Below are 11,493 nucleotides of genomic sequence, written 5' to 3' on the forward strand. Positions count from 1 at the left end.
TCCAGTCCTTTTGAGTTCTCTGATTCCTAAAGTGTGGACATTTACTCTTGCCATCTCCTGTTCAACCACTTACAATTTGCCTTGATTCATGGACCTAACATTCCAGGTTCCTACGCAATACTGCTCTTTACAGCATTGGACTTTGCTTCCATCACGAGTCACATCCACAACTGGGTGTTGTTTTTCTTTGGCTCCATCTCTTCATTCTTTTTGGAGTTCTTTTTCCACTGATCTCTAGTAGCATATTGGACACCTACCAACCTGGGGAGTTCGTTTTTCAGTGATTATGATTATGTGATTATGTCATAGTTGAAAATAATAATTTTTTTTTACTATAATTGAAACTATAGTTAAAGGAACCTTAAATCTGGTAAAAGATCAATAGGCAAGTGCAACACACTATGATGGCATGTTACCAGGGCATGTAAGGGGCACCACTTTCTGGGAAAAGCCCCAGAATGCACAGTGTCTAGCTGAGTTCTGGAACTCTAACAAAGAACTACTTTTCTGGTTTAGAACAATTGATAAAGACTCAAAAGCAAAATGAATTAGATATCAGATTCTAGAAACTGATTTAAAATGTAGTCAAAACTTTTAATTTTTCCTAATTTCAATTTGCTGATGAAATTTAATGTTTTTAGCTATCTTTTTTTTTTATTTTTAACTTTACAATATTGTATTGGTTTTGCCACATATCAACATGAATCTGCCACAGGTATACACGTGTTTCCCCATCCTGAACCCTCCTCCTTCCTCCTTCCTCCCTCCCTGTACCATCCCTCTGGGTGAGCTATCTTATAACGAAGTGTACAGATAATTAACATGTCCTCCAGTTAACTGGTGGAAATGAAATATCATATGGCATTCTAAATAAGCTCCCAGTAGCTTTTTTACTGTAAGATTTTAATTTTAGAGCATCTTTATGTAAATTTTGGAGATAGATCCTCTTCATCCTAGGAAAGAAGAACTCAACTGAAAAATTTTAAATGATACACCACCGACTGTTACAGCATCTTATTCAGACAAATGGAAACTGGTCTAGAAGTTGACCAGTTGAGGACAGTAAATTTACTTGAGTACTATGGTTAAAGGATAAAGTATCATATATGATAATATCCATCCTCATAAGTTTTCAGGCTTTATTAAGTGGTGGTACTAATGATGTCTTTAGAAATTGTTTCCAGAGATGTACTGGGCTTGTAAGTTTAAAGTCATATCTAACTTATAGGCCTCAGATGACATTACTAATTTTTTCACATGTTATACACAGAAAATTTCATCTGAGATGACTCTCTGATGTTTCAAAACTCAAGTCTTCTCTTTAAGATTGAATATTTGACACCTTCGGGGACAAGTATAAAAAAATGACTCTTAAGGTAATTTAAATTAGTGGCAATGACAGTATCATTGGAATAAGTACTTAGCCTCTTGGGATGATTATACTGAATTGAAAAACATTCAGCTGAATGCCTTGATAAAAACTACTAGCTGTCTTTTATATCCATTCTTCCTTGTTATGTGGTAGAAGAGTCCCCAGTATTTAGCTGGATCCATGATCACAGGATCCCATATGGCGCTAGTGGTAAAGAAACTGCCTGCCAATGCAGGAGATGTGAGAGATGTGGGTTCAGTTCTTGGGTCAGGAAGATCTGAAGAAGGGAATGGCAACCCACTCCAATATTCTTGCCTCTAAAGTCCCATGGACAGAGGAGCCTGGTGGGCTACCGTCCATAGGGTTCCAAAGAGTCAGACATGACTGAAGCAACTTAACACATACATATGATCACAAGAGATAAGGACTATATTTTCCTGCCTCCCTTCAAGCAAGATGAGACCAGGTACCTTAGTTTTGAATATAAGCACAAGTATCATGTGGCTTTCTTGAATTTGCTTTAATAGACAATCATCACGGACCATTTGCCCTTTCTTCTTTGTTCCTTTATCCTCTTTACAAGCTAGAGTGCTACAAAATTGCTGGAGCTAAAGCAGCTATTTTGCTCCATGAAATGGCCTTGGGATTGAAGGGCAAATAAGTATTAGAATAACAGGATGGAATCCAGGTGCTAAAAATATTTTATGAAATTGAGTCTTATACCAGTCCTAGACTGTTCACCTCTAGGCTTTTATGTAAGATAAATAAATATATCTCTTTTTGTAAAGAGATTCTCATCTGGGCTCTCAGTTACTCAAAAGGAACTTCATCTTATGTGATACCTGTGAGTAAGTTCTAGTGTGTCTGTTCAAAGTATCATATTATTTTCCAGAGTCAATATGTACTTTAAAAATAACAGTAAATCAAATATATTTTGTAACATAACAAACTTGATTAAGCTTTATAGGTCCACCAGTATATTATTATTTAAATATTAATTTTCAATAAAATTTCCAAGTTGGGAAGATATTGGTGTACCCTCAGGATGACCAGAGAGAGGGAAGGTAGTAAAGAGAAGCTGCATTCCAGATATCCTTGTACAGACTTTAGGGGAGGGGATGATGTCTCTTGAGGTCCACCTGAAAATCTACTGTTAGTCCTTAGGTATTTATTCTACCACAAATATTTATTTGGTGCTTATTGTGCTATAGGCATTATTTTTGTTATTGTTCAGTCATGTCCAATTTTTTGTGATCCCCTGGACTGCAGCACACCAGGCTTCCCTGTTGTCCTTCACTATCTCCTGAAGTTTGCTCAAACTCGTTTCCATCGAGTGGATGATACCATCCAATCATCTCATCTACTTTCACCCTCTTCTCCTCCTGCCTTGTCTTTCCCATTTCCCAGCATCAGGGTCTTTTCCAGTGAGTCGGCTCTTCACATCAGGTGGCCAAAGTATTGGAGTTTTAGCTTCAGAATCAGTATCAGTCCTTCCAATGAATATTCAGGGTTGAGTTCCTATAGGATTGACTGGTTTGATTTCCTTGCTGTCCAAGGGACTCTCAAGAGTCTTCTCCAGCACCATCAATTCTTTGGTGCTCAGCCTTCTTCACATCCTTACATAACCTCTGGAATTATTTTAGGGACTGACAATAATATAATGATTACAACAAAGTTCCAGTTCTTATGGAACTTACATTTTAGTGCGTGAGTATAGATGATAAATAACTAACCCAATAAATGCATACTATGTGAGAGATGATAAGTGTTATTCAGGAAACTAAGGCCAGATTAAGAGGCAGGGTAGATTGAGAGTGTGCTGGTAGGAGGATTGGGTGAAAATTCAGAGATTCTCCTTTGGCCTGGAATAAAGCAAACATTTAATGATCATATATTTAGGTCTATTGCTTTTAATATGTTTCAGCTCTTGTACCCTCAGAGATGATTGCATACTGACATGCCTCCTCATTTTTGTTCCAAGAGCCCTCTAAAAATCAGAAACTTGGATCTCCCATAGTGGGGAGATTCTAAGACAAAAAAAAAATAAGATTCCACATTCTTTTTCCTGTTTCAGGTTACTGTTAGGGTCAAGTATATATCTTGACAATTGCATTTAATTTACAAGAGCCTACTGCTACTGCTGCTACTGCTGCTACTGCTAAGTCACTTCAATCGTGTCCGACTCTGTGCCACCCCATAGACGGCATCCCACCAGGCTCCCCCGTCCCTAGGATTCTCCAGGCAAGAACACTGGAGTGGGTTGCCATTTCTTTCTCCAATGCATGAAAGTGAAAAGTGAAAGTGAAGTCGCTCAGTCGTGTCCGACTCTTAGCGACCCCATGGACTGCGGCCTACCAGGCTCCTCCATCCATGGGATTTTCCAGGCAAGAGTGCTGGAGTGGGGTGCCATTGCCTTCTCTGACAAGAGCCTAACCTATGTTCAAATTTCACTTTTCACATACTATCCAAGAGACGATACTTTTACTTCTCACAATGTTTCCCAGCCTAGATAAGTACACTAAAAAAAATCATTTAATGCTGGGAAGGTAGTCCTGTGGGAAAAAAGAAGCATGGAATTCAAGGTGGAGAGAGAACTGTGTGTGTACACTGGTCATACCTTCCCACTCACGCCCGAGCATCGTTGGCAAGTGACCAAGCTCATTCTCCTTCTGTAAGATGGAACAAAATGCACCAGCTCCTCCAGCTAAAGGAGATCCTCTCTGTGGAGAATGTGAAAGAACTGTAAAACCCTAGACACTGTCAGTTACTATATTTACTATTCTCTCGAGGACTAGGACATTTTAGGACATTGAAAGTCACTGAAGCTCATGTGAAGACTGTGTGGGCTGAGAGCAGCAGGTCCTGGTAGGCAGAGTTTGAGTAAGCACATATTTGTTTAAACTTGTTTCCTTAATTTACTAGAATCATTACTCTGTGCCAGTAACAGCATATTCTCAATGTTCTGTGAATAGTTGTAAATTAAAGATAAATTGGCTAGGATGAGCCCATCTCAGTATTTTATCTTTAAACATATATCTGTATGCATTATAATATATATGTTTATAAAATATTTGTTTTATTTGTATACAAAAGTGAAAGGAAGCTTCTAAAAAATTATAAAGTGATGTCAAGACGGGAGAAAAATTGCAACAAATGTGACAACCAGGGTTAATAATCCTTACAATAGAGGAGACTGCAAAACAAGAGTGAGGTGGCAAAGGTCCTGAGACAGGTAAGAAAGTATCTGAACGTTTAATTTCAGTGAAAGCTTAACCTGCCATATGAGAAATTTTCATTTCCATTGGATTTCCAAGAAAAAAAATTTTTAAAAACAAGATGCCATTGTATCTATTGGCAGATATTTTACAAATATTTTTTTAATTGAAAGTTTTTGAAAGAAGAGAGAAATGGATCATCTCATACCCTGCTGGTAGTTACATACACCAGTCCAGCTGTAACATGAATAAAGTGATGAAAATGTGCATAAGACTGAAAAGTCTTGAAAATGGAACTCTACTGTTTTCACTCCTATTAATTTATCTAGTTAGAATTACAAAGATGCACACAAAGGTTTACGTAACTGAAGACTCATCAGAGTATTATTTAGAATAGGAAATAGTGGAAACAATCTAGATAAATAGCAACAGGGTGTGATTAAATCAATCAAGGGATGAATAGTAAGAACACAATGGTCTTACGTTGTTTAATGAATTTAAGTATTGTTTAATGAAAAACATATTTGAGTTAATAAGCACAGCACATGCTCACTAAATGAATACATGGAAAAATACATCTCCAAAATGATGGGAGAATAAAGTGTTTTTGAATTGAATTATATATACCAAATTATCTGCAATGAATATGTGTTACATTATAATTGTAAGCAAGTCCCAATAAACAGAATGATTTCTTTTAAAAATTATTAAAGGTTGGAATCTTAAACTTGTAAACTTGGATAGAAAGTTCAACTCAAATACACAAGAAGATCACATTGTTTTCTCGAAGGGACTTCTTCCTTCTCTTGAACCCATATGCCCACTAAACAGCCAAGGTGAGTTTATGGTGGGTCAGGGAGGTTAAACATTTCCAAGTAAATTCATATGCCCTTCTGGTGGGGGAGGGTGATGCTCTCCCCAGGGTCTGCAAAGCCTCCCCTGTCAAAACATCAGGAATGCGTAGCTAATACAGTATCCCCCTTTTCTCCATTTATTCTTTTTTTTTTTTAATTTATTTTAATTGGAGGCTAATTAAGATGTCCTTTTCACTATAGGGGACTGGAATGCAAAAGTAGGAAGTCAAGAAACACCTGGAGTAACAGGCAAATTTGGCCTTGGAAAATGGAATGAAGCAGGGCAAAGGCTAATAGAGTTTTGCCAAGAGAACACACTGGTCGCAGCAAACACCCTTTACCTACAACACAAGAGAAGACTCTAAACATGAACATCCCCAGATAGTCAACATCAAAATCAGACTGATTATATTCTTTGCAGCCAAAGATGGAGAAGCTCTATACAATCAAGACAAACAAGACCGGGAGCTGACTGTGGCTCAGATCATGATATCCTTATTGCCAAATTCAGACTTAAATTGAAGACAGTAGGGAAAACCACTAGACCATTCAGGTACGACCTAAGTCAAATCCCTTATGATTATACAGTGGAAGTGAGAAACAGATTTAAGGGACTAGATCTGATAGATAGAGTGCCTGATGAACTATGGACTGAGGTTCGTGACATTGGACAGGAGACAGGGATCAAGACCATTCCCATGGAAAAGAAATGCAAAAAAGCAAAATTGCTCTCTGAGGAGGCCTTACAAATAGCTGTGAAAAGAAGAGAAGCCAAAAGCAGAGGAGAAAAGGAAAGACATAAGCATCTGAATCCAGAGTTCCAAAGAATAGCAAGAAGAGATAAGAAAGCCTTCCTCAGCGATCAATGCAAAGAAATAGCAGAAAACAACAGAATGGGAAAGACTAGAGATCTCTTCAAGAAAATTAGAGATACCAAGGGAACATTTCATGCAAAGATGGGCTCAATAAAGAACAGAAATGGTATGGACCTAACAGAAGCAGAAGATATTAAGAAGAGGTAGTAAGAATACACAGAAGAACTGTACAAAAAAGATCTTCACGACCAAGATAATCACAATGGTGTGATCACTCACCTAGAGCCAGACATCCTGGAATGTGAAGTCAAGTGGGCCTTAGGAAGCATCACTACGAACAAAGCTAGTGGAGGTGATAGAATTCCAGTGGAGCTATTTCAAATCCTGGAAGATAATGCTGTGAAAGTGCTGCACCCAATATGCCAGCAAATTTGGAAAACTCAGCAGTGGCTACAGGACTGGAAAAGGTCAGTTTTCATTCCAATCCCAAAGAAAGGCAATGCCAAAGAATGGACAAACTACTGCACAATTGCACTCATCTCACATGCTAGTAAAGTAATGCTCAAAATTCTCCAAGCCAGGCTTCAACAATACGTGAACCATGAACTTCTAGATGTTCAAGCCGGTTTTAGAAAAGGCAGAGGAACCAGAGATCAAATTGCCAACATCCGCTGGATCATTGAAAAAGCAAGAGAGTTCCAGAAAAACATCCATTTCTGCTTTATTGACTATGCCAAAACCTTTGACTGTGTGGATCACAATAAACTGTGGAAAATTCTGAAAGAGATGGGAATACCAGACCACCTAATCTGCCTCTTGAGAAATCTATATGCAGGTCAGGAAGCAACAGTTAGAACTGGACATGGAACAACAGACTGGTTCCAAATAGGAAAAGGAGTTCGTCAAGGCTGTATATTATCACCCTGCTTATTTAACTTATATGCAGAGTACATCATGAGAAACGCTGGGCTGAATGAAGCACAAGCTGGAATCAAGATTGCCAGGAGAAATATCAATAACCTCAGATATGCAGATGACACCACCCTTATGGCAGAAAGTGAAGAGGAACTCAAAAGCCTCTTGATGAAAGTGAAAGTTGAGAGTGAAAAAGTTGGCCTAAAGCTCAACATTCAGAAAATGAAGATCATGGCATCTGGTCCCATCACTTCATGGGAAATAGATGGGGAAAGAGTGGAAACAGTGTCAGACTTTATTTTTTTGGGCTCCAAAATCACTGCAGATGGTGATTGTAGCCAGAGAATTAAAAGACGCTTACTCCTTCGAAGGAAAGTTATTTCCAACCTAGATAGCATATTCAAAAGCAAAGACAAACTTTGCCAACAAAGGTCGGTCTAGTCAAGGCTATGGTTTTTCCAGTAGTCATGTATGGATGTGAGAGTTGGACTGTGAAGAAAGCTGAGCACTGAAGAATTGATGCTTTTGAACTGTGGTGTTGGAGAAGACTCTTGAGAGTCCCTTGGATTGCAAGGAGATCCAACCAGTCCATTCTAAAGGAGATCAGTCCTGGGTGTTCTTTGGAAGGAATGATGCTAAAGCTGAAACTCCAGTACTTTGGCCACCTCATGCGAAGAGTTGACATGGAAAAGACTCATTGGAAAAGACTCTGATGCCAAGAGGGATTGGGGGCAGGAGGAGAAGGGGACGACAGAGGATGAAATGGCTGGATGGCATCACCGACTCAATGGACGTGAGTTGAGTGAACTCCGGGAGTTAGTGATGGACAAGGAGGCCTGGCATGCTGCAATTCACGGGGTCTCAAAGAGTCAGACACGACTGAGCGACAGAACTGAACTGAACTGAATTACTTTACAATATTGTAGTGGTTTTGCCACACATTGACATGAATCCACCATGGGTGTACATGTGTTCCCCTTCTACAGCCTCCCTCCCACCTCCCTCCCCATCTCATCCCTCTGGGTTGTCCCAGTGCACCAGCCCAGAGCACCCTATCTCAGGCATCAAACCTGGACTGGCGATTCGTTTCTCCATTCATTCTTATGGTAACTTCTTCCTCCTGGTCTCCACGCAGCCGACATCCACTATTAATGCCCGCTGTGGACTCTATCCTTGATTCAGTCACAAGCACCCATCTCTAGTCAGTTTCTTTCCTTCCTTATTTTTTGCTGAGTTTTGAGGGTTTATTTATTTGTAGGTTTATATTGGTTAATTTTTTATTGTGTCCTTTTTTATTGGGGTATAGTTGCTTTACACTGCTGTGTAGGTTTCTGCTGTACAGCAAAGCAAATCAGCCATACGTATACATATAGCTCTTCTTTTTTGGATTTCCTTCCCATTTAGGCCACCATTAAGCACCATTAGAGTTCCCTGTACTATAAAACGGGTTCTCATTAATTATCTGTTTTATGCATATTAGTGTATATAGGTCAATCCCAATCTCCCAATTCATCCCACCTCCCCTTTTCCTTTCTTAGTGTCCATATATTTGTTCCCTATATCTACATCTCTATTTCTGCCTTGCAAACAGGTTTGCATTTTTCCAGATTCCACACATATATACAGATGGCCAAGAGGTACATGAAAAGATGCTCAGCATCATTAATTATTAGAGAAATTTAAATCAAGGCTACAATGAGATATCACCTCACACTGGTCAGAATGGCCATCATCAAAAAGTCTACAAACAGTAAATACTGGAGAGGGTGTGGAGAAAAGGGAATCTTCTTGTACTGTTGGTGGGAAAGTAAATTGATACAGCCACTATGGAGAACTGTCCGGAGGTTCCTAAAAAACTAAAAGCATTACCATATGACTCAGCAATCCTGATACTGGGCATATATCCTGAGAAAGCAAAATTCAAACAAACACATGTGTCTCAATGTTCATTGCAGCACTATTAACAATAGCCAGGGCAGGGAAGCAACCTGAATGTCCATGACAGAGGAATGGATAAAGAAGACATGATACACATATATACTGAAAGATTAACCATTAAAAGGAATAGCGTTGGGTCATTCAGAGATGTGGATGGACCTAGAGACTGTCATATAGAGAGAAGTTAGTCAGAGAGAGAAAAACAAATACTGTATTTTAATGCCTGTGTGTGGAATCCAGCCAGTTTCTTGTCTGAATTTGCCTCTTCTGGTCCCTGGTTCTTTTGGCATTTCACTTCACTTTGCATAGGCATATGGCATTGGCAGGATCTTCCCCAAACCCCACACATCCATAGGGAACTGGGGCCCAAACTCAGGCCCTCTGTCTGAACACTCATGTTTTGTTACTTTGCTATGGTCGGAGGCACACTGTGGAGACTATTGTCCCCAAATCCTACACAAAGGCAAGATGACACAAGCCTGCCTCAGCTGTGTTTCAGGGAAGCAGACATGTGAATCCGATTTCCTGTCTTTTTTCCTATCCTCTTGCCCTTCCTTTGGAAAGATAGAGTTGGAGAAAAAGGAAGGGCAAGAGGATAGGAAAAAAGACAGGAAATCGGATTCACATGTCTGCTTCCCTGAAACACAGCTGAGGGAGGCTTGTGTCATCTATGGCTTTTAAAAGCACCTCTGTGATAGATGGAGAAGGAAATGGCAACCCACTCCAATATTCTTGCCTTGAGAATCCCATGGACGGAGGAACCTGGTAGGCTACAGTCCACGGGGTCGCAAAGAGTTGGACACGACTGAGTGACTTAACTTTCTAACTTTCTGTGATAGAATCAACTCAGCTGAGCTATTATTACTGGAGCTGTGAGAGGACGAAGAACCAGGTTTTGCTAGTGATAAAAACACAATCGTTTAGAATATCACAATATTGTTCCTGCTATAATCTCCTCCTTGTAAGTTGGCATCCCTACAAAGGACATTCATCCCTTTTATATACCTTCTTTTTCCAAAAGTATATCTTCTCAGACTCTTATACTCTCATCTCTTCAAGTTCATCTGGGTAAACAACATACTGGGCAAATCCCCCACCTTTCTTGAATAAAAGTTGTTATTGTTCCCTAGGATGCTGTGAGTTAAAGTCACTCAGTCATGTCCAACTCTTTGCTACTGCATGGACTACACAGTCCATGGAATTTTCTAGGCCAGAATACTGGAGTGGGTAGCCTTTCCCTTCTCCAGGGGATCTTCCCAACCCAGGAATTGAACTGGGGTCTCCTGCATTGCAGGCAGAGGGAAGCCCATGCTGAGCTTCTTCTAATCCTAGCTCCATCTTCATGCTGCCTGGCCACCTACTTGACCACTGGAAAGCTCAACCAAAGCTGTAAGCAGTTTCCCCTAAAATGGCTTAAACCTTTGATAAATCTTCAAGAGAATTTACCATCCATGACTATTACTGAAATAGTTAATAAAGGAAGTAACTCAAGAAAGAGAAATGTGAATCCTGATGGAATGATTGAAATGTAATCAACAATGTAAAGAACCAAACATTTAAAATATGTTGGCAAAAACAATATACACAATGTTGTATGTTTTTAAAAATATAAAACTAAAGATAAATCAGGCAATACTTGAAATAAATTAGTCAATGAACTATTGGCTACCATATGCAAAATTTTTATGAATTTGGCTTTTGACTTTACATTCTATTGTGTTTTTAACTATATTGAAGTTCCATATGTTTAGATAGCAAATCTGTCTACATTCTCCTTTATTCTTCTTTAAAAAAATTTTTTTTTATTTTAATTGGAGGCTAATTACTTTACAATATTTTCATGGTGTTCTTTTTTTTTAAGTTAACCTATTAATTAGAAAGTCTCATTCATACTCTAAGGTTCTAAGAATATTTATGTAATTTTAAAGAACTTACATTGTTTCTTCTATTTACAAAAGTAAGAGTATATTGATGTGGAAATAGAAATATACTTAGATATTGAAAAGTTAAAGTAGAAATAATAAATTTAAAGAATATGAGGATAAAAGGAGAACTGTTAGCATAAAACCTTGAAGCTCCTGATGAAGACTTTACCATGATAACTGATTGCAAGGGTACCAATTATTTCTTCTAGTGCTGAGAAAGTGCTGTGCTTCCAGAGTAAGAACAATCCTAGTCTTACTGCTCTGGTATTTTTAATTAAAGATTGAGAGCATCAAATATGACAAGACATTGTATTTTCTTTTTTCAGATATTTTAGATTGCATTTTTAAGTGAAAAACAGTTTAAATGTGTAATGGAATTATTGGGTTGGAAAAAGTTGCAATTTGATGACAGTTGACTGAAGCAAAAGGTTAATTTTATTAAAGGCTCATGTAACTGTA

The sequence above is a fragment of the Bison bison genome, unplaced genomic scaffold (assembly GCF_000754665.1).
Source record: "Bison bison bison isolate TAMUID 2011002044 unplaced genomic scaffold, Bison_UMD1.0 scf7180017864042, whole genome shotgun sequence".
In the NCBI taxonomy this organism is placed as follows: domain Eukaryota; kingdom Metazoa; phylum Chordata; class Mammalia; order Artiodactyla; family Bovidae; genus Bison; species Bison bison.